This window comes from Lepus europaeus, chromosome 8 (assembly GCF_033115175.1).
Source record: "Lepus europaeus isolate LE1 chromosome 8, mLepTim1.pri, whole genome shotgun sequence".
Classification (NCBI taxonomy): domain Eukaryota; kingdom Metazoa; phylum Chordata; class Mammalia; order Lagomorpha; family Leporidae; genus Lepus; species Lepus europaeus.
This window is the reverse complement of record NC_084834.1, coordinates 11,479,637-11,506,787: the sequence shown is the minus strand read 5'-3', so window position 1 is coordinate 11,506,787 and position 27,151 is coordinate 11,479,637. Positions and strand designations below refer to the sequence as shown.

At 55.7% G+C, this 27,151-nt stretch overlaps 1 protein-coding gene across 1 annotated transcript in view; it reads right to left on the bottom strand.

Moving 5' to 3' along the window:
- The window catches only part of PEBP4 (phosphatidylethanolamine binding protein 4), a 212,541-nt gene that overhangs the window by 170,960 nt on the left and 14,430 nt on the right, over positions 1-27,151 (bottom strand). The window lies entirely within an intron of this gene.

The following is a 27,151-nucleotide window of genomic DNA, read 5'->3' as shown; positions in this document are numbered from 1 at the left end:
GGGAGACCAGGAGGAAGCACCTGGCTCCTGGCTTCGGATCGGCGCAGCGCTGGCCAGGGGAGGCCATTTGGGGGTGAACCAACAGAAGGAAGACCTTTCTCTCTGTCTCTCTCTCACTGTCTAACTCTACCTGTCAAATAAAAAAAAAATGTTCACTCTGGCCTCTCAGTCTGGTGGGATTCATTCTATCTGCAGGGTAGAGCTGGGAGAGCAGAGTTTGGGTGTGGGGAGGGCCGTGTGGTTGGGCTTGGGATTGCTGCTAGCACTCGCTGGGATGGTCCTTACCTAGGTGGGATTCAGAGTTAGAGCTGCTAGAGTAGAGTCGGGGAGATACCTAAGGCCCTCGCTGCAGTCCGTGGAGGCAGGCCTGCCTCCGACGGCTGAGGGGGTGTATGGTAGGGCTGTAAGTGTGCCCTCCCACTGTCTTTCCACCCCAGACATGGCCTCGCTCATGTCTAAAGAACCCAGGAAGGAGAAAAGGGAGGGACTGAGAACCAGGCCCAGTTAAAGCCCTCCTATGAAACTTGGGAATACATCTGTGACCCTGTTGAGAACAAAAACCTCTGGAGTTGTTCTCTAATGCACGTCTTTCCTAAATTATTGTTGTTTAATTCAATGTGTATGTAGTTATTTTCATTGAGAGATTACAGAGATAGATAGATAGATAGATAGATAGGGACTGACCAAGGTCTCTAGCCACTGGTTCACTCCTCAAATGCTCACAACAACCAGGGCTAGGCCAGGCTGAAGCCAGGAGTCCTGAACTCCATCTGGACATCCCACATGGGTGGCAGGGACCCGAGCACTTGGGCCACCATCTAGTGCCTTGAATCTAGTGTGCTACCAGGAAGCTGGACGGGAAGCAGATCAGCCAGGAGTCAAACCAGGCACCCCAGTGGTGGCTTAACCTGCTGTACCACAACGCCCACCACACCCTTTTATTTTGAGAGGCATGGATATAGAGAGTGAGCTAGAGACACAAAGAGAGCAAGAAAGTTACTACGAAGTGGTTCACTTCCCCAATGTTCACAACAGCCAGGCCAGCCAGGTGCTGAGAACTCAGTCCAGGTATCCCATGTGGATGGCAGGCGTGGGTCTTCACCTGCTCCCTTCTAGAGTACACACTAGCAGGGAGCTGGAGTCTGAAGCTAGAGCTGGAAGGAGAACCCAGGCATTCGGAGACAAGAAATGGGGTCTTAGCCAGAAACTTAATTGCTAAACCAAATGCCTGATTCCCGATTCATTTTTTTATTTTATTTTATTTATTTGACAGATAGAGTTAGACAGTGAGAGAGGGAGACCGAGAGAAAGGTCTTCCTTCTGTTGGTTCACTCCCCAAATGGCCGCTATGGCCGGCGCTGCGCCAATCCGAAGCCAGGAGCCAGGTGCTTCCTCCTGGTCCCCTATGCAGGTGCAGGGGCCCAAGCACTTGGGCCATCCTCCACTGCACTCCTGGGCCACAGCAGAGAGCTGGACTGGAAGAGGAGCAACCGGGACCAGAACCTGGCGCCGCAGGCAGAGGATTAACCAAGTGAGCCACGGCGCCAGCCCCCGTGATTTTAATGACACGTACACATTGGTTTTAAAACTGATGGTAAAATGTGTGTCACATGAGATCTGCCACCTTCCCCATTCTTAAGCGTACAGTTCAGCAGGGTGAAGCAGGCGCCTGTTGCCCAACCATCACCAGCATCCATTTCCAGAGCCTTCCATCCTGAATACTGAAACTCCCTACTCCTTAGAGCACAGCCCCCACCCCCCCACCCCCGCTCTGGCCTCTGAGCCTCCGCACCGGGCTGCCTCCTGTGGAGGACTGGGGCAGGGTCTGTCTTCCTGTGGCCGGCTCATTTCACCAGCATGACGTCCTCAGGGTTATCTGTGTGGCCGTGTACCCAGAACCCCTTCTTTTTAGGGCTGCATGCTATTCCATTCCAGAGCTGGACCGCATTTTCCTCACCTACTCATCTGCTGGCCCAGGAGCTGCTTCCACTTCTGGGCTATTGTGAATGATGCTATAATGTGAACGTGAACATCAGTGTTCAGATCCCTTTGAGATTCTGCTTGCAGTTCTTCGGGTCTGTTCCCAGAAGTGGAATGCGTGGCTGGTGTGATAATGTCACTGTTAAATTTTCTGGAAGTTTTCCAGACTGTTCTCCAAGGGCTGCACCACTTCACACTTCCACCAGCAATGCACAAGTTCCAGTTTACTCACATCCACACCGATATTCGTTATCTTGTTTATTTGAATTTTAATTTTTCTGTAATTTTTTTAATTTTAACTTTTGTAATTTTAATTTTTCTACAATCTTCTAATGGTTGTAGATGGTATCTCATTGTAGTTCTGCTTTGCATTTCTCTAAAGATTAATGATTGATGTTGAATATCTGTGCCTTCTGACCATTTGGATATTATCTTTGGAGAACTATTTATTCAAGTCCTCTACCCATTTAAGAAATGAGGGCTGGAGCCAGCGCTGTGGCATAGTGGGTGAGGCTGCTGCCTGCAGTGCCAGCATCCCATATGGACACCGGTTTGGATCCCAGCTGCTCCACTTCTGATCCAGCCTTCTGCTATGGCGTGGGAAAGCAGTAGAAGAAGGCCCAAGTTCTTGGGCCCCTGCATCCACGTGGGAGACCAGGCGGAAGCTCCTGGTTCTTGGCTGTGGGTTAGCTCAGCTCTGGCCATTGTGGCCATTTGGGGAGTGAACCAGCAGTTGGAAGACCTCTCTCTGCTTCTGCCTCTCTGTAGCTCTGCCTTTCAAATAAATAAATAATACTTTTTTTAAAAAGGGGCCCTGTTTGTTTTCTGTGTTGTATTTCTTTATATATGATATTAGTTCCTTATCAGGTATTTGATTTAAATATTTTCCCTCCCTCCCCCTATGTTGCCTTTTCACTCTGTGGATGCATTAGCACAGATTTTCTTCATTTTGTGGTAGTCTAATGCATCTTTTTCCCCCTTTGTCTGTGCTTTCTGTGTCATAGCCAAGAAATGATTGCCAAATCCAGTGTCATGAAGTATATATATACCCTATGTTTCCTTCAAAGAATTTTACAGCTTCAGCTTTTTTATTTACAGATTTATTTTATTTATCTGAAAGGCAGAGTTAGAGAGAGGTAGAGATAGAGAGATCGTCCATCCACTGGTTCATTCCCCAAATGGCTGCAACAGCCAGGGCTGGGCCAGGCTGAAGCCAAGAGTCAGGAGTTTCTTGCAAAGCCTCACACATGGGTGCAGGGGCCCAAGGATTTGGGCCATCTTCCTCTGCTTTCCCGAGTGCATTAGCAGGGAGCTGGGTTGGAAGCGGAGCAGCTGGGACTTGAACCAGCGCCTCTATGGGATGCCAGCATTACAGGCAGCGGTTTAACCTGTTAGGCCACAATGCCGGCCCCAGTTTGAGCTCTTATGTTTAAGTCTTTGATCCACCTAGATGTTGGTCTTTAACTTTTGTTTGTGGTCTAAGATCAAGGTTGCAAGGTTATGTTTTGATACAGATTTGTTCCCTGTTATCCCTTACCATCACTGTAACTATAGCAACAAAATATCGCTCTAAAATGCCAAAATGTATGGACATTTTTGGTTAAGATTGGCACGAACACTGCCAAGAATAAATTAGGCATATGTAAATAATGTCTACAGTTCCTGAATTTTGTGAATGCGTTTTTTTTTCCTCCATTTTGGGCAGATTTTCTGTGTTTCTTTTATCACGACTCACAAGCCAGTCACCCTGGACAAGTCACCGCTCGGAGCCCCGGTTTCCTGGAGCCTGTGACGTCTCCGTCTCCAGGCCTGTGCTGGTTCCCTGGGATTCGGGTACAGCAGTGCTGCAGAAGTTCAGTTTCCTTCTGCCTCTTCAGCCCATGAGCCCTGCTCTGCGCCTTCCCAGTGAATGCCCCACCCTCTCTTCCTTGCCATGGACTTCCGGTGGCTGAGAAATCACCTCCTCCAGGAAGGCTTTCCTGGTCCCACCTGGGAGCTGGCCTCGTCCTCCCTTCCTTTGCAAACGTCCTTGGCACAGAGAGCTTGCCTGTCCATTTTCCCTGACTCGTGGTCGGCGGCGGCAGGCGGGGCAGGAAGGCCGCGCTCTGCTTCTCACGCCAAGCAAGGGGTGGTCAGGGGAGAGGATCAGGGGCTGGTGGACAGGGTGGTTCATGGGGCAGGGGCAGACTGAGGACCCTGGCAGATCCCAGGCCAAGTGCGGGCTCAAGGGCCGACTTCACTCGGGACTCACAACCGACTCATGGGCTTTGGTTTTCCTAACTTGAAAATGGGCATGGCCAGGGCCGAAGCTCACTAGGCTAATCCTCCCCGGGTTCTAGTCCCGGTTGGGCTGTAGCGGCTCTTTTGGGGGTGAACCAATGGAGGGAGGGAAGACCTTTCTCTCTATCTCTCTCTCTAACTCTACCTGTCCCAAAAAAAGGGGGGGGGGCGCGTAAGCAGACATCATTGTGACATGAATCAAAAACCACTGAGACTGTTTGCTTTGCCAAGCCTAAAACAAACAAAACACAAAACCCAAAAAAACTCATTTTACATGATGATTATAGCTAAGATTCTTCATCTTTTTTAAACTCCAGAGCCCTAAAGAGAATCCAAGGAGAAAAAGCATGGACTCCAGAAAACAGTGTGCAGACGTAAACTTGCAAATAACTTGAGGGTTTCCAGGTTCCCCCAAAGGTCTCCAGGGTCTCTGCACCAGGCTGAACCCAGGATAAGGGCCTGTTTGGTCCCACTGAGCACCCCGGCAGTATAGTGCCTGCCTTGTGGGGCTCCCGCCTTGGGTTAGCTTTTCTCTCTTCCTGTTCCCCAGGGTCCGGTGGGGGCTCCCAGCTTCACTGCTCAGAGGCGAGGTTATCAGCAATAAAAGCATCACGGATTCTTTCTGCTAAAGGGTGTGGCTGCACAGGGTGGCCCTGCCTTTCCTGCACCGGCTGGGGACCACCCAGGACGGAGGACAGGGCCCAATGCCCTCTTTTCCATCACCAAGACCCCTCCTCACAGTCCCCGAGAGTCGCACTCCCTCCAGCCCAGGGATGCTCTCATCAGCACCCTGAGGGCAAATCAGGTGACATAGGCTGTCCTAGGCGTGAGCAGGACACAAACGGGCATGCGGACTTGCTGAGAGGGGCCCACACGGCTCTACACATCTCTGTCCAGCTTCCCACGGTCACCCTGTTCCCAGCTCAGCAGTGGTTACCAGGATGGCCCTTGTCGTGTTCTCCAAGCTCCCGCAAGGGCACCATCCTACACCGCAGAGACTGGAGGCCAAGAGCTATGGCTAAGAGCTACGGCTATGGTTGCCGTTACAGCTCTCAATGCAAACGCCATTTCACGAAGGAGGTACACAGAGCCACCAAGCGCCACTAAGGCCACCGCCAGCTTCCTGGGCTGGCGCTGTTGTTGGGTTTCTGGGCAGCGGCAGCAGCATCTGAGGTTGACACCTAGATGCAGAGTTCTCTTGCATGGTCACTGACCTCCGGGGGCTGACACTCAGGACCCCGGATTGGAGAGATGGTGGGGTGCTTGTGAAGCCAACAGCCAGCCCCAATTCCCCAGCTTCCTCCTGGTGGTGTCATTCCCTGGAGTGCTAAGCTAGAGCCCATGGCTCAGCCCACCCAATTATGGAAGCACACAGTTTCCCATGTTAAATAATTTTCTACTTAAAATAGCTGGAATGTATGGGGCAGGTGTTGTGGCACAGAGGCTCAGCTGTCACTTGTGACACTGGCATCCTTATAGGAGTGACAATTTGAGTCCCAGCAGCTCCACTTCTGATCCCACTCCCTGATGATGTGCCTGGGAAAGCAGTGGAAGATGGCTGACTGCTTGCATCCCTGCCATGTGGGAGACCCAGATGGAGTGCCTGGTGCTTGGCTTCAGCCTTGTTCAGTCCAAACTATGGCAGCATTCAGGGAGTGAACTAGCAGGTGGAAGATCTCTCTGTCACTTTGCCTTTTGGAGAAATAAATAAATATTTTAAAAAATTGTACAAGAATATGGTTGTGGGTTTTTTTTGTGAATAAATATTGCCTGGCATAGTTTTTGGCACTAGGAGAGGCCACAGGGAATAGGCCTTCCTGTGCAGGGCTGGTTATCTGCTGGTTGTGTTTGAAGACTGGGAAAGGTTTTCTGGTTCCAACCCAGAGGGAGTATCAGGACCAGAGACAGCAACAAGGAAACATGTGAAGAAATGGCTGTGAGACTGTGAACTTCAGGTGGTGTAGGACAGTGACCAATGAGACAGGCGAAATGAGAGAGAGAGGGGAAAAGAGAGAGAGAGAGAGTGAAAGAGAGAGAGAGAGAGAGTACATGAGTGCTTCTATCTGCTGGTTTGCTCCCCAGATGCTTGCAATAGCCATGGCTAGGCCAGGCTGAAGCCAGGAGACTCCATCCAGGTTGCCCAAGCACTTGCACCATCACCGGCCACATATCAGGCATATTAGCAGGAAGCTGGATCAGAACCAGAGGTGGGACGTGATCCTATACTGGCACACTCCAGTATGGGGTGCAGGCATCCCATGTCGGGGCTTAATCTGCAGTGCCACAGTGCCCACCCCCATCCAACTGTATTCAGTGAAACTAACTAAATGCCAGCGTCCAGCTCAAGAATATTTACGATAATATATTTCACATTGAACCAAGTTAAAATTCACATTGTCTAGTGCCTAAGAGGAAATTACTAGACATGCGAAGAAGCAGGAAAATAGAAACCATGAGAAAAAAATCAATCAACAGGAGCAGGTTCAGCAATGACAATGATGTAGTACACAAACACATCAGAACCGCTATTGAAGAATATTCTGTACACCAGCACTTTCCCACCCTCTCTGGCCCTGCTCTCTTCCAGAGTCAGACTTGAGCACGCTGGAGGAACACATAGCACTGCGGGCCCCCGACAGCCACCACATCACAGTTACTGCTGGGGCAGTAGCGATGTGGGTCGGGGGCTCGAGAAATGATGCCGCCTGGACGATGGGAGGGGTTGAGGCACCAAAGCTCAGCTGTTCCCACTTTTCCCCAGGCTTGTCTCTGCCACGTGACCTTAGAGTCAGCTCTGGCTTAAGAGCGTGGACGAGTCTCACCAAGTTTTTTGCTTGTCTTGTTCAAAATTCGCAGCCGCCCTAGAAGTTGACCATTGCACGCCGCGTTTTGTAGTCGAGTGACCTGCTCGGAGAAGTGAGCTTCAGGCCCATTTCTATCTTCCCCTTGGGCATCCCGCTCGTAATACAAACACACTCTCGACACTCCCTGCTGGATACCTGATCGTGCCCTGGCTCCTCACGTCCAGGTCAGAACCCCCGAGTCCTCGTGCCCACACCCTGGGTTTACTCTTCGTGCAGTCTCTCCCATCTGCTACAGCTTACATTGTCTCTGCAAAATTCATGTGTTGAAGCCCTAACGCCCAGTGTGGTAGTTCCTGGACATGGTCCTTGTAATGGGTGAGAAAAGACAGGCAAGTGGTGTTTTCTCTCTCCCTCTCTCCCCGTGGAGAAGCCACACTAGGAGGGTTCACGCAGACCCTGAGACCTGCTCTGGTTTGGATGCGGCCCTCCCAAGGGGTCACATATTACAAACTTAAGCCCTAAACTCACACACGAATGGCTGACCGTGTTTGGGTGTGGGGCCCTGTGCTCAGGATTCAGGAGGTCGGGAGCGCGAGGCCGCTGTGGTGGCCCCTGAGGCTTTCTAAGGAGAGGCAGCGCCGCCTCAGTGGGCACACTCGCTCTTCGTGGCCCGGCGATGCGCTCCCCTGTGATAACACAGCCACACGTTCCTCCCCGGACACCAGCACCATGCTTCTGGAATCCCGGCCCCGGAACCGTGAGCGCCAGAAGTCTCTACTCCTCCTAAGGGACTCAGTCTGGGGCATCTCGCTACAGTCACAGCACACTGACGGAGACAGCGGTCAAGGGCTGCCCAAGGGCTTCACTGCCCCTTCCTGGGCCCTCGCTGGGGAGCCGTGGTCCAGGGGACGGCGGAGCAGGCCGGTGCTTGCTGTGTGACCGACGCAGGGAATGGGCCCTGCAAAATCACCAGTGCCGAGGAGTCCAACCTAGAGAGATCTTGTAGCGGGCAGGAAAAGTCTGGGGGTGTGGGCTCTGTGGGCGTGCCCCGCTTTTAAGGGCCTGGCATCCACGTGGTGGTGCCTGCCGGAGTGGCCCTGGACAAGTGGCCCTGGCTCCTGTCTTTCCCTAGTAAGGGTGGGACCCAAGAGAGGAGAGCTATCAGGCCATCTCCTCTACCCAACCCTGTTTGGAAGGGATTAAAATGTGTGTGTGTGTGTGTGTCTCACTTTCGATTCTCACGGGCGTTACATCAGTTGAGCCACCTTCCGACTTTATCAGCCCTGCTATGCATGAGTGTGTCCATGGCAAGGAGGCCTGGCTGGCCTTCTCACTTGTGGTCACTGGGGGCATGTCAATAGCAGGAGCGTGGCACAGAGGCCGAGAGAGAGAGAGCAAGAGAGGACATGGCCAGGAGGCCTGGCTTGGAGCTGGGGCTCCGTCATCACCCCCCGTGCGACCCTGGACGAGACCCTTTGTTTCTCCAGCATTCCGTGTGCACACTGAGGCCTCTGAGGCCTCTGAGGCCTGCCGCGTTGGCCCCCAGGACAGTCACAGGACGAGCAGGGGGGAGCAGGAAGCACGGAGCAGCCCCTCTGGGCAGCCCCAAGCTGCAACGCAAGGGGCTTATGCGGACACTGGGCCTCCCGCAGCACGCATGACACCAGATAGGGTGGGAGGGAGGGGGCGAGACGGCGATGGGCGAGCACCTGCTACAGAGAGCTCCACGCACGCTAATTCGTGCCTTGGGTACGTGTTCTCTTTAATCCTCGCGGGGTGCCACCACGTGGATACTATCGCGCACTGACACTCACACAGATGAGGGGACCGAGGCTAAGCGGCTGAGAGACTCATCGAAGCTCGTTAGACTCGGAACTGGATCAGAACTCACATCTGTCTCCCTGAGCCCCCACGGCTCATCCGACTACTCAGCTCCATGTTCCCGGTGCCCCACCCCTTGAAAACTGCACACGAGTGCATCTCACATGTGTGGCAGGGCTCTGGGCTAAAACCCAGACACTTGACTCGCATCCTCATTTTGAGCCTATCAGCTCTTAGGTTAGACGTAATTCTGACATGCTGGTGATCAGTTTCTGATCCCGCCACAAATTACAAGGACAGTAAATGTGCTAATCATCTTTTAAAAATTTCATTGGGGTTGGCTGGGTGGTGTAGCGAGTAAAGCTGCTGCTTGCAGTGCTGGCATCCCATAATGGTCTCGGTTTGAGTCTTGGATGCTCTGCTTCCTATCTAGCTCTCTGCTATGGCCTGGGAATGCAGTGGAAGATGGCTCAAGTGCTTGGACCCCTGTGTCCATGTGGGAGACCCGGAAAAGCTCCTGGCTTTGGATCGGCCCAGCGCTGGCTGTTGCAGCCAATTGGGGAGTGAACCAGTGAGTGGAAGACCTCTCTCTCTCTCTCTCTTTCTCTCTCTCTCTCTCCTTCTGCTTCTGCCTCTTTACAACTCTGCATTTCAAATAAATAAATAAATCTTAAAAAAAATAAAAATCTTATCTATTTGAAAGGCAGAAAGAGAGAGAGAAGCCAACAGAGATCTCCCATCCACTGCTCCACTCCGCAAATGCCCACGACGGCTAGGACTGGGCCAGGCTGAAGCCAGGAGCCAGGAGCTCCATCCAGGCCTCCCGCGTGGGTGGCAGGGACCCAGCGCCTTGAGCCGTCACCTGCTGCCTCCTGGGATGCGCATTAGGGACCTGAAGTCAGGAGTGGCCCGGGCACTGGAGCCCAGGACTCCACTGAAGGATGTGGGCATCCCGAGTGGCGTCTTCACCGCTCGTCCCTGAGAGCAGCAAGAAGGGACAGATGACGGGAGGAAAATAATCTTTTTGCACATAATTTTAGTAGTCTTGCGTGGTTTTGTGTAGCAGCAAATAGCCCTGCAAAGTTCCTCAATCCCTGAAGAGATGGCTGCAAACGTGCTAAGAACATTTCTGCCTTCCTCAAGAATATAAAATAAAACTTGTGTTCCCCAGGCAGGCCTGACTCCAGGAAAAAAAAAAAAAAATCCCACCTCGGGTAGACAGCCTGACCTCACAGCTGTGAGCCCCACGCCCTAGCCCCGGCCCCCGCCCTGCCTTGACAGTGAGGGCAGAAGACAAGTGCAGAGCCCGGGCCTTCATCCTTGGCACCACGTGGAGGAAAAGACTTGACAGCTGCTCGCTGGAGACTCCAAGGCAGCAAAAGGGAAGTGAGGGAGGGGCCCAGAGGAAGACCCCCTGCAATTGGATGCAAAACAGCCATGGCCTTCTCATTTACATATTCGGGGACCCAGCCACATGCCACCAGCCCTGTCCTATGCCCAGGGCATTCGGTTTTTGAGATGCTTAAATTCTACCTTCTCGGAGCTGCCTACGCTCCTGCAGGGACTGTGGTCAGTTTCGGCTCCAAAGGCGGGAGCCAGGAGATTCCTCCGGGTGTCCCACGTGGGTGCAGGGGCCCAGGCTCTTGGGCCATCCTCCGCTGCTTTCCCACGTTAGCAGGGAGCTAGATCGGAAGTGGAGCAGCCGGGACAGGAACTGGTGCTCATATGGGATGCGGGCACTGTGAGTGTGGGTTAACCAGTCCTGCCACCATGCGGGCCCCCATCCTGGCCCAGCCTTTGTGGTGAGGTGGATGTCCTCTTGAATACGGCCCATCGGCCATCTCCTCTGTCCAGTGTGAGCATGCTGGCCCCCAGAGCTTTAAAGCCCTAACAACCATGGGCAACCTCCCCCCAAGGGCAAGGTCAGCCCGGCCCCCGCTGTGGGAGCCAAGTCTGTGCCAGGTGGGGGCACTCATCCCGAGGGCAGGAGCCGGGCACCCCTGCCGCCCTAGAGCAGGAATGCCCCTCCATGCTGGACGTTGGCCCCAGGGATGCCAAATCCCTGGAGGAAGGTTAAACCCTGCTTGTTAGGCTCAGTCTCAAAGGCAAGGTCGTATATGCAGTCTATTTCAGAACAGTTGCCACCAAAAAAGCAAGGAAAATAAGAAGTGTGTGTCCAGAAACGACCGAGGTTCCACTGTCCAGGAGATGAGCTCAGGAAGAACAGCCCAGTCCCGGGGCGGCGTTGCCGTGAGCCCTGCAGCCCTCCGTGACAGACCCCACACAACGTTACTGGAGGAGACAGTGCCCCGCCCCGCACACGTGACCTCGGGGAGGTTCTCACTAACCCCTGTGCTGCTTCACCGGGAATCTGAGAGGTACAGCCTCTCCGTGCCCAGCCAGGCTGCAGCTCTGTCACCAAGGCCCCCAGGGAGTGCTGGGCTCTGGCCCCCCATCAGGTGGGGCGGGCAGGCACCGAGCCCTGCACCTTTTGCACAATGCTGCATGTGCGTTCCCTCTCATTCTGACGGTACCTGTGGCTCCCAAGGCTCCCAGGGCTCCCAGGACTCCAGCGGGGAAGATTCACCCCAGGAGCTCTGAACAAAGAACAGGATTTGCTGTTGGAGAGTCAGCCATGATGCTGCGACCAAACACACCAGTTCTGGGGTGGGTGTTCGGGGTAGCAGTTGAGACACTGCCTGGAGTGTCGGTGTCCCACATCAGAGTGCCTGGATGTGAGTCCTGGCCCGTTCCTGAACCCAACTTCCTGCCAGTGCGCACCCTGGGAGGCAGCAGGTGGTAGCTCAAGTCCTTGGGCCCTTGCCACCCAAGTGGGAGACCCGGATGGAGTCTCTAGCTCTTGGCTTCCACCTGACCCCAGCCCAGATGTTGCAAGCATTTGAGAAATAAACCAGAGGATGAGAGATCTCTCCCCCTTTCTAATTATACACACACACACACACACATCTCTATGTCAGTGCCTTTCAAATAAATAAGACAAATAAATTTTTAAAATCACTTAAAACAGAAAGTATAAACAAGCACACAGATTTGGGAGCTGGGAGCCGGTGTTCGAGACTTGGCTTTGTCAGCCACCGGCTGTGTGAGCACAGGCAAGTGGCTTAGCCTGTCTGTGCCTCGGCGTCCTGAGCCGCAAAGCGGGTACACGGGCTAATATTTGCAAAGTGCCGAGAGCAGTGTCTGGCACACGCCAGTGTGTGCTAAACAAAATGAGATCCGTGGGCCAAGGCAGTGGATAGAGAAGACGAGGCATTCCCAAGGAATGTGGCTGAAGTTCAAACCCGCTAACTTTGTGTGCCAGAGGCAAGCCGTTCCTGAATGGGGCTGCAGGGGAGGAGGCGCACAAAGGGTTAAACCCCCAAGTACACAGAAAAACAAGTTCCATCTGGTCCCCGGGACAGAAAGCGACAGCCTGCAAAGCCCCCCGCCCGGGCTCCTGCTCAAAGGACACATTGCTTTTTAAAATTCCAACTTGTGGCTGCCTCCGTCTATAAACCAACCCGTTCTCCGCACCCTAGAGCTCCGAGCAGGGTTTGCAAATGGCAGCGAGGCGCCCGCGTTCCCAGAACAGGCGTGGGGATGCGTCTGCACTGTTGTCAACCAAGGTCACCAGGAGCCGGCCTCCTGGCTTCCCAGGGGGCTTCACCCGGCAGGTGCAGCTCTCCCAGAGCACACCGGGAAGGGCCCGGGGCCAGAGGTGGGATTTCCATTCAGATGCCCATTGTCTCAGTGACCTGTCCCCCTGGTTGCTCATCGACACGCACACAAAGACGGAGCCACCTGCCCCAGCTCCCAGCACCGCTGCTGTGACGCCGTCTCTTAGAAGTGGGCTGAGAGCTGGCTGAGGCTGAGCTAGAGACCATCAGATGCTCTCTGGGGGCTCGTAGCCCTGTGCAGAGAAGCCTGAGTGGGGTGGGGGCAGCTTGTGCCCTGGGATCCACAACAGGCCCCCAGGGTCCTGCTCACCTGGAAGGGGACAGGCGACCGCAGGACACTGAGGAGTCTCCTGGGGACCTCTTCCCCAGGGCAGGACAGGGCTCTTCGGCTTTTCCCACCCCCCCTCCCCCAGACACGTGGCTGTTCCTGGGAGAGGCTGACTCCGGCACCGGCACTTACCCGCAGAGCAGGGAAGTAATTCACAAAAAGTTGGGCGATTCAAAGTTATGGTTTCCACAGCAACCAGCACTCAGACCATTTGGGTAGCTGCAGCCTTTTCCTCTCTGTGTTCACTCCCCCGCCCCTCCCAGATAGCATTTTTCCTTGTTATTAAAGATAGATGCATTCAATGGCGAACATATGGAAATGACAGACAAAGGCAAAGGAGAAATAAAAATCACCTTTAATTCCCACCCCTCAAGGTGATCCGATGTTAAGATTTTGCTGGATTCTCCATTTGTCTAATGATTCCTTTTTGCATGCCTAAAAAGACATAATTCCTGAAAATTGGACTATGGTGAAATTACTGTTTTACCATTTGGATTCTTTCATTCAGAAATACATTGTGAGGCTTTCTGGTAGCCTTAAGTAGTCTTTGACAACACGATTTTTAATAGCTATATGGTACTTTTTTCATATGGAGAGAGTGCCTTCCAGTTAACGAATCTATTGTTGAGTATCCAATTGATTTCTCCTCTTCTCCCCCTGCCTGCTATTTTAAATAACGCGACAATGAACACCCTTTTACATAAACATCTATGCATGTCTCTGATTACATAATCTCGTTAGGGTAAATCCCTGGGACTAAAATGACTGTTTCGACACAATGAAGACGCTGCTGGCTTTGGTCGGCATTGTCGTGGCGCCCCCTAGAGCAGGGGAGGCCACCTGTCTGTCTACCTGTACTGTGAGAACAAGAGCAGGAGGGGGCAGAGTCGCCACCCACGATGCCAGCATCCCATGTCGGAGCACCAGTTTGAGTCCTGACTGCTCCGCTTCCAATCCAGCTCCCTGCTAATGCTCCTGGGAAAGCAGCAGAAGAAGGCTCAAGTGTTTGGGCCCCTGCCACCCACGGGCGAGACTCAGATGGAGTTCTGGGCTCCTGGTTTTGGTCTGGCATAGCTGTGGCTATTACAGCCATCTGGAGAGTGAACCAGGGGATGGGAGATCTTTTGGTGTCTTTTCCTCTCTCTCTCCCTTTCAAATACATTAATATTTAAGATAATTAAAAAAAAGAAAGAAAGAACACAAACTGCCTTATGGTGAGCTTCACAGAAAGTCTGCACCATTCTTAAAAGTTGTGTGCCTTGAGCCAGCATCGGGGCACAGTGGCATAGCTGCTGCCTGTGACGCCAACACCCCGCATGAGCGCTGATTCGAATCCTAGCCGATCCACTTGTGATCCAGCGCCTTACTGATGCACCTGGGAACAGCAGCAGCAGCAGCAGCAGCAGGTGGCCCCAGTGCTTGGGCCCCTGCCCCCGAAGTGGGAGACCTCTATGGAGTTCCTGGCTCCTGACGTCAGCCCGGCCCAGCCCAGGTCCTTGCTGTCATTCAGGGAGTGAACCAGCAGTTCCCGCTCGCCCAGGTCTCTCCTTCTCTCTCTGTAACTCTGCCTTTCAAATACATTTTTTAATGCATGTGTTTGCATCACAAGCAGAAGAGAACTTCCTTTCTCTTTCTGTCCTCCCGCCCTGCACCTTCTTCTGTGGTGCACACATCCTATTCCTACCTACTTCTAAGAGCCCCCTCCCCCCCAACATGTACAATGATAGCCATTTGCATGTCTGTGGCATGGTCTCTCAAGTCTGCCCTTGGTGTTTACTTTTGCCAATGGCATTTTTTTTTCTGGGGTAGAACTTTCAAAATATTGCTCTAGCTCACACCTGTCCCCTCTCCTTATGATTCTGTCATTTGATTTGATGCCTCACTGGCCTTCCGCACGCTCAGATCCTGTAAAAAATTGCTGGTCGTTTTATGGCTCTGTGGGTTTGGCTGTCGGCTGACTGCTCTTAGCCACCTGGGCCCCAGGTAGAAGCTGGGGTTGGGCGTTCGCTTCTGTAGCCACCCGGAAGCAGGAGCCTCGCCGGCCAGGTCAGAGATAACAATGAAGGAGCTGCAGGGCCTCGCTCCGCGGCCCCTGCCTCTGTGTCCCAGCCTTGCAGGTGCCAGCTCTGAAGAGTTGCTGATGATCGCAAGAGGAGACAGCTCTTCCCCGATTATGCACTGGCAGAGGTATACCTCACAAGGCTTGGGGCTCTGAGGACGGGGAGCACCAGGTGTATGGGGAGCTGACAGGCAGCTCTGTCGGAGCTCCGTAGAAATCAAAGGCTCCCGATCCAACCCCAGCTTGACCGTCACTCTCTGCAAGATGAGGAGCCGCAGGTGGCTTTGCTGGCATTGCAGATCACCGAGTTCCAGGATTCCACCAAGAGGAGGTGCGGGGCTTGGTGGGGGGGAACCCTGGCTTCTGCTCCCCTGACACACGGGGGGTGTCATCAGTCTAGCCCTCAAGGGATCCTTGTGTCAGAAAACACCAAGCAGGACAAGTATCACCTTGGGACAAGGGTCATTTTGGGACAGTGTCCAGGAAGAGGACGCTGAGGCAACCCCTTCCGTCTGATCTTGGACCATTGCTGCCTTCCACTGTCGCTGTCCCAATCCTGCCGCTGGGCCAGCTTGGCAAGGTCAGCTCGGCACCTGCTGACAAGCCGAGGCCGGGTCCATTCATCCACACGCCTGCCCGGAGTTCGCCATCTGCGTGGTCCAGTGTCCACCTTGGAGATCTATTCCTCTTCAGCCAGCACGTATATGGGGAGTTCTCTGTGGGGCACACATCCTATTCCTATCAGCTGCCAAGAGCCCCCGACGTGTACAAATGACAGCCATTTGCATGCCTGTGGCACACGTTCTCTCAAGTCTGCCCTTAGAGTTTACTTTTTTTTTTTTTAAGATTTATTTATTTATTTGAAAGTCAGAATTACACAGAGAGAGGAGAGGCAGAGAGAGAGAGAGAGAGAGAGAGAGAGAGAGAGGTCTTCCATCCAATGGTTCACTCTCCAATTTGCTGTAACGGCCGGCACTGTGCTGACTCGAAGCCAGGAGCCAGGAACTTCTTCCGGGTCTCCCATGCGGGTGCAGGGGCCCAAGGACTCTACTGCTTTCCCAGGCCATAGCAGAGAGCTGGATCAGAAGTGGAGCAGCTGGGTCTCAAACCAGCGCCCATATGGGATGCTGACGCTTCAGGCCAGGGCGTTAACACACTGTGCCACAGGCCAGCCCCTGCAGTTTACTTTTGCTTATAGCCCTTTCTTTCCCTGGGGTAGAGCATTCAAATCTGCACTTGACGTGTGGTTGTTACGTGCCTGCACACATGACAGACACTGCTCTGGTGTTTGGGACGCCCCAACGACCAAACCTGACAGAGGTCCCTGGAGCTCGTGGTCTAGCTGGGGGCTAGCTGGGGGCAGATGACACAAGCAAGCAAAACACACAACGAAGAATGCACAGGTAGGAAGCCGAGAGGGATAGCAGGGCTCGGGGTGGTCAGAGGTGGGCACCTGCAGGCTTCCTTGAGAAGGTGACCTTGAAGCAAAGGTGTTAAGGAGGTGAGGATGAGACCCCCACCCCTAGACATTAGTGGGAGGGCGATCTGGCAGAGGCCACTGCCAGTCAAAGGCCCTGAAGCCTGCCGAGTGTGGACCAGAAGTGGAAAGGCAGCCAGGGGAGCAAGGCAGGAGGCAAAGTTGGAGAGGTGGTGAGCAGTTGGCGGTGGGGTCAGGCAGGCCACTGGGACCCCCTAGGCTTCGACCGTGGGTGATCGGGCAGACAGGAGGATTGGGAGCAGAAGCGTGAACAGATCAGACCTGCGTGCCACAAGCTCACGCTGTCTGCTAGGCTGAGGATAAGCTGGGCAGTTGGGGCAGGTAGGAGGGACCAGGCAGGAGGCTGTTGCGCTGGCCCTGGCTGGGGGTAGCAGTGCAGGAGAGGGGTAGCAACTTCTGGATGTGTTCTCCTGGTGTGTGACTGCTTGGTGGCTCCAGGATGTCCCTCCAAGCAGCTGGAAGCCGGAGCTGCTCTTCACGGGGAGGGGGAGACATGGAGGAAGGGGGAGGTGTGTGTGTGGGGGGGTGCTGGTCCATTTGAGGGGCCTGTAGGAAATCACTGTTGTGTGGATCTTGAAAGCTGTGACGTGGATGAGACCCCAGCCCCAAAGAAGAGAAACAGCCTGCAAAGGAGCCTGAGAAGCAAAGAATGAAGGGGGGAGGTGATGCCCAGAGTGGGGCTCATGGAAGCCAAGAGAAAACAAATCTCATCTCGAAGGAGGAAGCGCCAGCGGCAAGCAAAGTGTGGCGATGGCCGGGAGGGTGGGCACAGAGCACGCACCCCTGGCTCTTGCCGGGGAGACAGACATTCGACGCATTTCCAAGTGAGGGAAGAAACCAAGGTCAGGAACCTGCGCGAGGTCACGGGGCTCCAAGTAGCGGGGCAAGGATTTGCACCCAGGGCTGCCCGGAGTCAGGGCCCTCTGTCATTTTGCAGCCTGGCCCCTTGGGCTCCAAGTGCCCTGCAAACCATGCTGTAGAGTCAGCAGCTCTCGTCCCCAGGCCCTGTGGTCCCCACACTCAGGATGGCCCGTGGGCCAGCTAGCACCAGGGATGGAGGGCTGGGGCACTGCCAGCACCATGTTTTGTTTTGTTTTGTTTTGTTTGACAGGCAGAGTTAGACAGTGAAAGAGAGAAAGAGACAGAGGGAAAGGTCTTCCTTTTTCTGTTGGTTCACCCCCCAAGTGGCCGCTACAGCCAGCGTGCTACGCCAATCCGAAGCCGGGAGCCAGGTGCTTCCTCCTGGTCTCCCATGCGGGTGCAGGGCCCAAGCACTTGGGCCATCCTCCACTGCCCTCCCGGGCCACAGCAGAGAGTTGGACAGGAAGAGGAGCAACCGGGACAACCGGGACAGAATCTGGTGCCCCAACCGGGACTAGAACCCGGGGTGCCAGTGCCGCAGGCAGAGGATTAGCCTAGTGAGCCGCGGCGCCGGCCAGCACCGTGTTTTCTAAGTCACGTTCCCCGGGGCGGGCTGTGACAGTGCACTCAGGGCCAGCCGCCACTTGCCGGCGTTGCGTCCGGCTCACCAGCGGCCTGACCCTGGCGGGCACCAGGAGGTGGTAGCCCTGGGTTTACAGCCTTCAGCTCCAGGACATGCATCTCCACAAGCAGGGGTGCAGGGGTGCGCACCCCCCACTCCAAATCGGGCGCCTTCTGTTTCTTCCATCACCCGCTAGGTCTCCTCCACCTGACCTGACCTTTGCAAAGCCTTCCTGCTCTTGTGCCGGCCCTCCCTGGGACCTGGGGCGGGATGATGGTCACGTGTCTCCCCCTGGTGTTGGCTCTTCCCATTGCAGCCTGAGGAGCCCGGAGAAGGCCATCTGTGCCTACCCACAGTGCGGCGCACTCCCTGCTGCGGGCGGGGGCCCCAGACCCCTGGCTCTGGCCTTCTGCATTCCCAATGCAGTGGGAAGAACACAGACCCGAGGGTCCTAAGACCCAGGGGCTTCTCCTGACCCCACCTGGGGTTAGTGGGGGACACAGAAAGTCACTGAAGTGTGCTCCCCTCGCGGCCCTGCTCTCCCTGGGCTGAGCCACTGCCACAGCTGGGCGCTTTGGCCGGGCCATTTGCAAAGGGACAGGCAGGTCAAGAGGAATGCCCAGGGGCCGGCGCTGTGGCGTAGCAGGTGAAGCTGCTGCCTGCAGTGCCGGCATTCTGTATGGTACCAGTTCCAGGCCTGGCTGCTCCACTTCTAATCCAGCTCTCTACTGTGGCCTGGGAAAGCAGTAGAAGATGGCCCAAGGCCTTGGGCCCCTGCACCCATGTGGAAGACCTGGAAGAAGCTCCTGGCTTCGGATCGGCACAGCTCCAGCTGTTGTGGCCAAACTGAACCAGCGATGGAAGCCCTCTCCCTCTCCCTCTCCCTTCCTTTCTCTCTCTCTCTCCTCTCTCTGTGTAACTCTGACTTTCGAATAAATAAATCAATCTTAAAAAAAAAAAAAGAGGAACGCCCACCCCTTGCTCCCCACCTCCCTGCCCTGTTTCTTCCCTGGACCTGGCGCTCAGCGACTGAGGACACAGCTGTACCAATCAGGAAGCCATGCTGTGGTGTGGTCAGTGGCTTGGGCATTGGATCCCTTCTTCAGATCCGGACGCTGTTGCTCTGCTTTCTGTGCCTCGGTTTCCCCGTCTGTGAAATCCTGCCTGCTGTGCTAGGGGCTGCCAAGCTTCAGAGTGAGCAGGGCATGGGCGGCGGGGAGAGCACGTGGGGCTGGTAGGGATGGAGTGGCTGGAGGCTGGTGTGTGTGCCGCAGGAGCAGGGGTGGGGGGCACCCAGACTGCAGGCTTGTCACTGGCCTCGTTGGAGCAGGCCCCAGAGCAGGTGGGCACCAGGCTCTGAGCCACACCTTGGCCTCCCCCTCACAGCCCCACACCTGCCCAGCCTGCCTCCCTCTCTGTGCTGAGCTGTGATAAGGAAGCAGAAAATAAGGCACAGAGGCGAGAGGACCAAAAGGTGCTGTTATGACAGGGAGAGGGCTTTGAGAACTGTCAAGTTCACCCTGTTATCAGCAGGAGATGGCCGTTCAGCACCCTGCCCGGTATACAAGCCAGAATCAGCCACAGCCTGGCCTGGCGCCCAGGGTGAAGATGGCACCTGTGACACCCGCATCGCGTACGAGCCCCAGTTCAAGTCCCGGCTGCTCCACCTCTGAGCCAGCTCCCTGCGAATGCGCCTGGGAAAGCAGCAGCAGATGGCCCAAGTAACCGGGCTCCTGCCACCCACGTGGGAGACCCAGGTGGACTTCCAGGCTCCTGGCTTTGACCTGGCCCAGCCCTGGCTGTTGTAGCCACTTGGGGAGTGAACCAGTGGAAGGAGACGCTCTCTCTGGCTCTGGCTCTCCCTCTCTCTGTGTAATTCTGCCTTTCAAATAAATAAATGTTTTTTAAAAAAATCTCACTGCCCAGGCACTGCCTGTGTTCCTGCACAGGGAGGTCTCCGCCCTCGGGGAGTTCACATTCTCATTGGAGGGGAGGGGAGGAGCGGTGAGAAACTGACATGGGGTGGGGGCACGAGGGGGTGGGCCCTGTCCACTGCAAAGCTGCTTGACGAAATGCCCAGGGAAGGCAGGAGGGGGTCTCAGGTGAGAGACTAAGCCATGGGGACCACGTTCCGGAGCCCTTACGCTGTGCCCAGGTTGCCAGGACAGGAGGCGGGGGCCGTGGTGGTACCCCGGGTTTTCTGTCGATCTTGAAAGGCCATATGGATCCAACGATGTGGCAGACTGGAGGAGACACCACCACGGTGACCGTCACACCCTTAGTGGTTGCTGTGGTCGGGGGGGAGGGGGAACGGGCAGGACATGGAGGAGCTTCAGGGCCACGAGACGCCTCTTGCTGTGGCTGCCAGTCACCAAGCACGTGTCCACCCTCAGACATCACACAGCACCGAGAGTGACCACGAGGGGTCGGCATGGGCTCACCAGTTGCGTCAGACGTCACACTGTGGGAGGGGGATGCGGGTGGGGGGCGTGTGGGAACTTACTCTACTATCGGCTCAGTTACCGCAAACCTAGAACTGCTCTCCTGAGTAAAACCCACTAGAAATAAATGCCGTCTCCTCATCTGTCAGAGCAGGCACCTGCCCCTGCCTGCCCTTGACCCCATGCGGCTGTGACTCTGGTCAGGCGGACCCTGTGGAGAACAACGTGCGCTCCAAAGTGGCCGGGATGCACGGTCCTTGGAGGAGCCAGAGACATGGTTCATGTCACGGTGACAGGTGTCCCCACGCCGGGTTCTTGGCAGCCTCTGCTTTGCCGACTGGTAGAATGCACTGAGCACCTGGCCCCGCCTCCTCCTCTCCTCCTTTGCCCTACGACACAGAAGCCTTAACACTTTTTAAAAAACCCACAAGGGCCAGCGTCGTGGTGCAGCAGGTTAGGCTGCATCCTGCAGTGCCTGCATCTCACACAGGCATCGGGTCCTGTCCCGGCTGCTCCACTTCAATCCAGCTCTCTGCTAATGCGCCTGGGAAAGCAGCCGAGGATGGCCCAAGTGCCTGGGCCCCTGCCACCCACCCACGTGGGAGACCCGGATGGACTTCCAGGCTCCTGGCCTCGGCCTGGCCCAGCCCTGGCTGTTGCGGTCATTTGCAGCAGATGGAAGATCGATCTTTCCCTTTCCCTCTACAATTCTGCCTTTCAAAAAAATAAAATACAATCTTTTTAAAAATCTACAAAACCTGTCTCAAAACTCTTCTTGAGGCCACCACCCCAGTCCTCTGAGAACAGGTGCCATGTCCCCAGAGCAGTCCAAACGCGTGCGCTCATCCCACTGAATGCCCTGACAAAGGCCAGCAGCTATTTTAAAATCCAAGAAGCCTTTGCTGACACTCCCAGGAGACTGCTGTGAACAGATCGCAGGCATGGGAGCAGCCCCCTACAGACACTCACTCAATGACTTACACACACACACACACACACACAGGAGGCTGCACAGCCACTGCACTCTCCCTTCAGCCCACAGAGATTTAAAAAAGTGTAAAAATGTAATTTGACCTGAAAAGCACCTGCAGCCTGCTTCCCCAGCCCTGACCCTGGTGCTGTCAGCCAACCTCAGATGCGGATCCCAAGCAGACACCTGCTAGCTTGGGCTCTGGTGATGTCTTTGTGCTAGGGCCCCACAAAGATTCCTTTTTATTTTTTTTTCCTAAAAATTTATTTTATTTATTTGAGAGACAGAGTTACAGAGAGAGGTGGGGGGAGGTTTCCATCTGCTGGTTCACTCCCCAGTTGACTGCAACAGCCAAAGCTGTGCCAATCCAAAGCTAGGAGCTCCCTCTGGTTCTCCCATGTGGTTAGCAGGGGCCCAAGCACTCGGGCCATCCTCTGCTGCTTTCCTAGGTGCATTAGCAGGGAACTGGATGGGAAGTGGAGCAGCCGGAACTCAAACTGGTGCCCATATGGGATGTCGGCATCACAGGCAGTGGTTTTACCCGCCACATCACGGCGCTGACCCTCAGCAAAGCTTTCTTTCTTTTCTTTTCTTTTCTTTTTTCTTTTTTCTTTTTTTTGACAGGCAGAGTGGACAGTGAGAGAGAGAGACAGAGAGAAAGGTCTTCCTTTGCCGTTGGTTCACCCTCCAATGGCCGCCACAGCCAGTGCGCCGTGCTGATCCGAAGGCAAGAGGCAGGTGCTTCTGGTCTCCCATGGGGTGCAGGGCCCAAGCACTTGGGCCATCCTCCACTGCACTCCTGGGTCACAGCAGAGAGCTGGCCTGGAAGAGGGGTAACCGGGACAGAACCCAGCACCCCGACCGGGACTAGAACCCGGTGTGCCGGCACCTCAGGTGGAGGATTAGCCTATTGAGCTGCGGCGCCAGCCAGCAAAGCTTTCTTAAAAGGCTCCCAGGGGCCAGGTTCAGGTGCGATGAGAACTTCTCTGAACCAGAAGCAGTGAGTGTAATGCTTGCAAAGGAGGTTGGAGGATAAAGAGGGTTGGGAGTGGAGATACAGAAGCCGGCCTGGAGGGAGCCAGTGCTCCCCCAAGTTCACTGGGACAGCAGCAATCAATGTGCTGACCTTTGTTGGTGTCTCCAGCCCCCGGTAGGGTCCCAGGCAGAGTGGCTCTCCGTCCAGGTCTGCTCCAATGAATGGGTGAATGAGCACCCGACACCCCAGGCCAGGCATGGACGCTGGTGGGGGCTGTTTTCCAGCCATCCAGGTGGGCTAGGAGGCAGGGGAGCTGCCATCAGCAGCTGGTTCTCGCACCGCCTGGCTTTGGTGAGTGTGAGCTGGGGCAGCCCCCTCATCTCTCTTGCTCTGTCCATCTCCCAGTGTTGCTAGGGGACACTCCAGTCCTGCCCAGGAAATTTCTTTGCAACCTGATGATCGTTACTGCCTTCTTACCTGGTCCCCTGGTACCCAGAGGTGCCCTGATAAAGGTGGCCAGGCAGCTGGGCTGGCATGGGGTTTTAGCAGAGGTGACCAGCTGAGTTCAGGAGCCAGGGGACAAAGGGTGAAGGGACAAGTTCGCAGCTTCTGGGTGCCGGTGCTCTCCTCACCTGCCCCCCGCGCCCCCACTGGTTCTACCTGCCCATCTCTCTATCGTCTTTGAGAACCTCAGCTGTCCCCTGAGTACTCCATCCAGGTCTGCTAGGTGGGGGAGTAGCGTCTCTACTGCTTTCCCAGGCGCATTAGCAGGGAGCTGGATCGGAAGGGGAGCAGCCGGGACTTGAACCATCGCTCACAGGTCACTGGCTTACATAGGCCCAAACCCTCAGAAAGCCTGCGCCTTCTTCTGAGCCTTCTCACCGTCCCATGGCAAACCAGTCTCATCATCATGACGGCATCTGCCGCTTACTAAGCTCCGGCTGGGCTCTAGGCACTGGGTTACGGTCACATCTCGATGATTCTGCTCTAATCATCACTCCCTGCACTGGTGGACCCCTCATCCCATCCCGGCCTGACTTTCTGCTCCCAGCCCACGGCTCTGGGATGACAGAAGTCCTCAACTTGCCCAGGTTGAATTTATAATTTAAAAAAACAACACACACACATTTCAACGGGTGCCAGTGCAACAAAGCAATTCGCATGCAGTGAAACTGTGCTTTGCATTTTGAACTTGGATCTTTGCCCTGGTGAGTCTATGCAGTCCTACCCACTCCCAGTCAGCCCCATGGTCACGGTCAAGGTCTCTAGGGGACACGGCCGGGCGCCCTGCCGTGCCCTGAGCTCCCGAGCCAGGATGCTTAGGAGGCCAGGAGCACCCGATGCACTTTGAACTTGGAGACGTTTCTGCCTTTGACCCTGCAGGACGCCAAGGTGCACCTGTCCTCAGCCATCTCTCGAGAGCAGTACCAGGCAGGTGAGAATTTGCTAAATCCCACAGCTTGCCCCGTGCAGCCTCTCCCAGCTCGGAGCCTGAAGGCCGCCGCCCCATTCCTGCCCCTTCTTGCCTGCACCCCTCTTTGTGTCTTCTGCCACGCCCATGCCCTGAGCCTTCCCAGAGGGCTCCAGCTCTCAGGGCTGCCACCCCCGCGGCACTTGCCCGTGGCCCCTTCCTCCCACCTCCCAGCCATGGGGCCTGGGGGGCATCTTCTGTGCCCCAAAATCCATGGCCTGCTGCTGTCAGATCCGGGACGCCCCGGGGGTGCGGGGCTGCTCCTCCTGCAACAGCTCCCCTGGGAGCACCGCACGGCTTCCCTTCCTGCCCTCAACTCACACCCAGGCCCAGGGGTCCACTAGACTCAGTGGTTTCTTCCAGTGCCCCAGTATTCCCTCCCCTGACCCCCCGACGGGCTTAGGCAGTCGACGGCTCACACTCCCTCCATCTGCCCTCCACGCTCTCCCTCAGCCACTGTGGGGTCTGCAAGGCCGGTAGGGCTGGGGGTGACTCAGGCACTGAGAACGCATGGTCTTGCTCTCCTAGGGTTTATGGAATGATTGCAGCTGTGAGGGAGGAAGGAGCAGCGGCTGTACACGACAGAAGCAAGCAGACTCGCTGTCCGCTTAGAGGCTCGGGGACATTTAAAACGCTCAGAAAAAGAATGAAAAGATCAGCCAGGGGCGGGGTTGTAGCCCAGACAAAGGCAGGCAGGGAAGGCTTCCTGCAGGAGGCGGCAAATTGGTGGGGGCAGACGCAAAGATTAGGAAGTATCAGGTACAAAGGGGTGCAGGAGGGAATACCCCCGGCAGGCGCCCACTGCACCCCCACCCCCGGCCAGGGCCCCGGGGCTGCCTGGGCACGAGTGGCAGCTGTGGCTGCTTTGGTGGCACTGCTTCCATTGCCCCAGCAGCAAGGTGCTGTCCCCTCCAAGCCAGGCACCACCTTGTGCCTGTCCCCGTCAGACCCCACGACCCCCTCCTCTTCTCTTGCTATGCACCCAGGCTTGTGGTCCCCTATTCTCAAGGGATCCTGTTCCCGGCTTGCACCTGCTTCCTCCCCGCCTCTGCCCGCCCCCCTTCAGGGAGGCTGCAGCCAGCCCTCCCTCGGCAACGCCCGTGCTGCCTCCCCTTGCCATTCGGATTGCCCTTGGACTGCGCCTGCGCTCCCTGAAGTCTCCCTCGGAGTCCCGGCCAGAAGCGCGCTGATCAAGGCCCAGGGCGCTGGATTTAGGCAGACCTGGTGCTGCCACTCTCCCGCTCGGGGTCTGGTCCCAGAGGCTCCCTTCCCCTTCTCCTGATAACCAGCACCCCAATTTCCCCCCTGGGGGTCTGTCCTCTTCTGCTTGTGGTCCTTGTACCTGAAGGGGGGCTGCCCAGGGCCACTGTTAGTGACCACGCAAGATAACACCTGTGACTTTTTCAAAGATGGAAAAGGTCACTCTATTTGCACCGGGATGGATAACTTGGTCAAATGCAAACCTGAGGCTGCTGGGGCCATTTGTGTCGCCACAAGGGAAGAGTCTATTTACAAATAAAACAGCACAGGAAAAGAAAACACACACACACACACATACACACATACACGCAGATAAATTTCTGGGAACAGTGTGTGAGGGCCTGGATCCAGCCATGCCTGATGTTGTTAGCCCTGTGGTTTTCGGTTTTGTGAACCAGCAAGTTCTCCTCTTTCTCTTTTGGCCTAAGCAGGTTTGAGTTGGCTTTGGTGCTGGCCACTGGCAATCTCAACTACAGAAATCCTCCACTTGTAGCCTTGACCAGGGGGTGGAATGAACTGACACATGCGCGGAGCCCAGCACACCACAGCGCTCCGTGAACGGCAACTTTTGATGACTTGGATTCTGTTTTCTCATAGATCTATTAAATTTCCATAAATTGGAGCTCCATAGAGGTGGAGCACTGTTTTTTTTCCCTTTCTTTCCACGACTTCAGACAAACCTTACTTTGTGAAGCCCATACCCTCCCCAGCATCCTGGGTCTTTAAGCGATCTCTGTGTTCCAGTCCAGTTCTGTTTCCCACCGTCCCCTGGCTGAGACAGCTGGGCTTCCCAGTAGAGGGAGGGTTCAGGCCCCCGTGGGCGCGCTGTCCCGTGCTATGTGTATCAACCCAGCTTTCAAGCTGGCGTCAAATCTGTTCTGCTGGAAAAGTCTCTACTGCCATCTAGTGGGTACCTGCAGTACTACAGCTCACAAAAGGGAGCTGGCTGCAGACTGTCCCTTGGGAGTCATCCCTGGCCTGTGAAATTCTCCGGCCCCACTTCCTCACTCTGCCACTGGGAAAGCAGAAGACAAGTGAATCCCTGGTAAAGCCGAGAGGAGCACAGCCTTGTCCCTAAGTGACAGGGCTCCTTGTCCTGCTCCTGTGGCCTCCTGCCTCCCGCCCCGAGAGTCAGATCACACCATTCTTTCTCTGCTCCTCTTGCTGTCCTCAGGGGTGACCCCGGCCAGAGGCCCCCAGGGAAGAGGGCTGCTGTGTGCGTGTACATGTATGTATGCATGTGCACAGTGCATGTGTGGACAGTGTATCATAGGCACGTGTGTTAGACTCACGAAGGGCAAGACCTATCACCAGTTATCTGTTCTCTAGAAGCAAAAAGCATTTCAAGCAAGGAAGCCGACTTGGGCCCTCCACACCCGGACAGTCTGTGCACGCCTCCTCCAGAGCCTCTGCCCGGCCACAGCTCCGCTGACGGTGGCCAGGCCCTAGTGGGGGCAGCACAGAGCCCCCAGGCTGTACCAGAGACAGGAAGGGCCCTCTCCTCGCCACACCACACAGAAGGGACTGGAAGGTCAGCCTCTCCCTGACCTAAGTCCTCCTGTCCCCACGCATTGGTGACCCGAGCCCCCGTCACATCACAGTCCTCACACCCACGTTGAGCCCTGTGCCCAAGCCCAGCAGACAGCAGGAGCTCGGCCTCCGCCCCCACACCTGGGGCCGCAGCCCCACCCCCACACCTCCATGCCCTTCCCCAGGCTGTCCAGACCCGTGGGGCCAAAGGAAGCTTCCAGAACAGCTCGGCGCTAAGTCACTTTCCGTTAGAGGAGTCATTATTTGCACTTCTTATGATTTGAGATGACTGGGGGCAGAGGAGGCGCGTGGGCCCTGTCACAGCTGTGGATCGCTGGCCTCTGCTTGGAAGCCTGTCCATCACAGACCACGCCACGGGGGCAGCCACCCTGCCCCTTGACAGGAAGCTCCCCCGCACCCCTTTCCTGGGCTCTGCTGACCCCAGAGCACACACTCCCGACTGCTTTTCATCTTGACCCTGCAGAGCCAGGCTCAGGAACCCCCAGAGTAGCGGTCCCGGAAGAGCACGGGCCCCCAGAGCCCCCAGCTACAACCCTCCACCTCCCCAGCCCT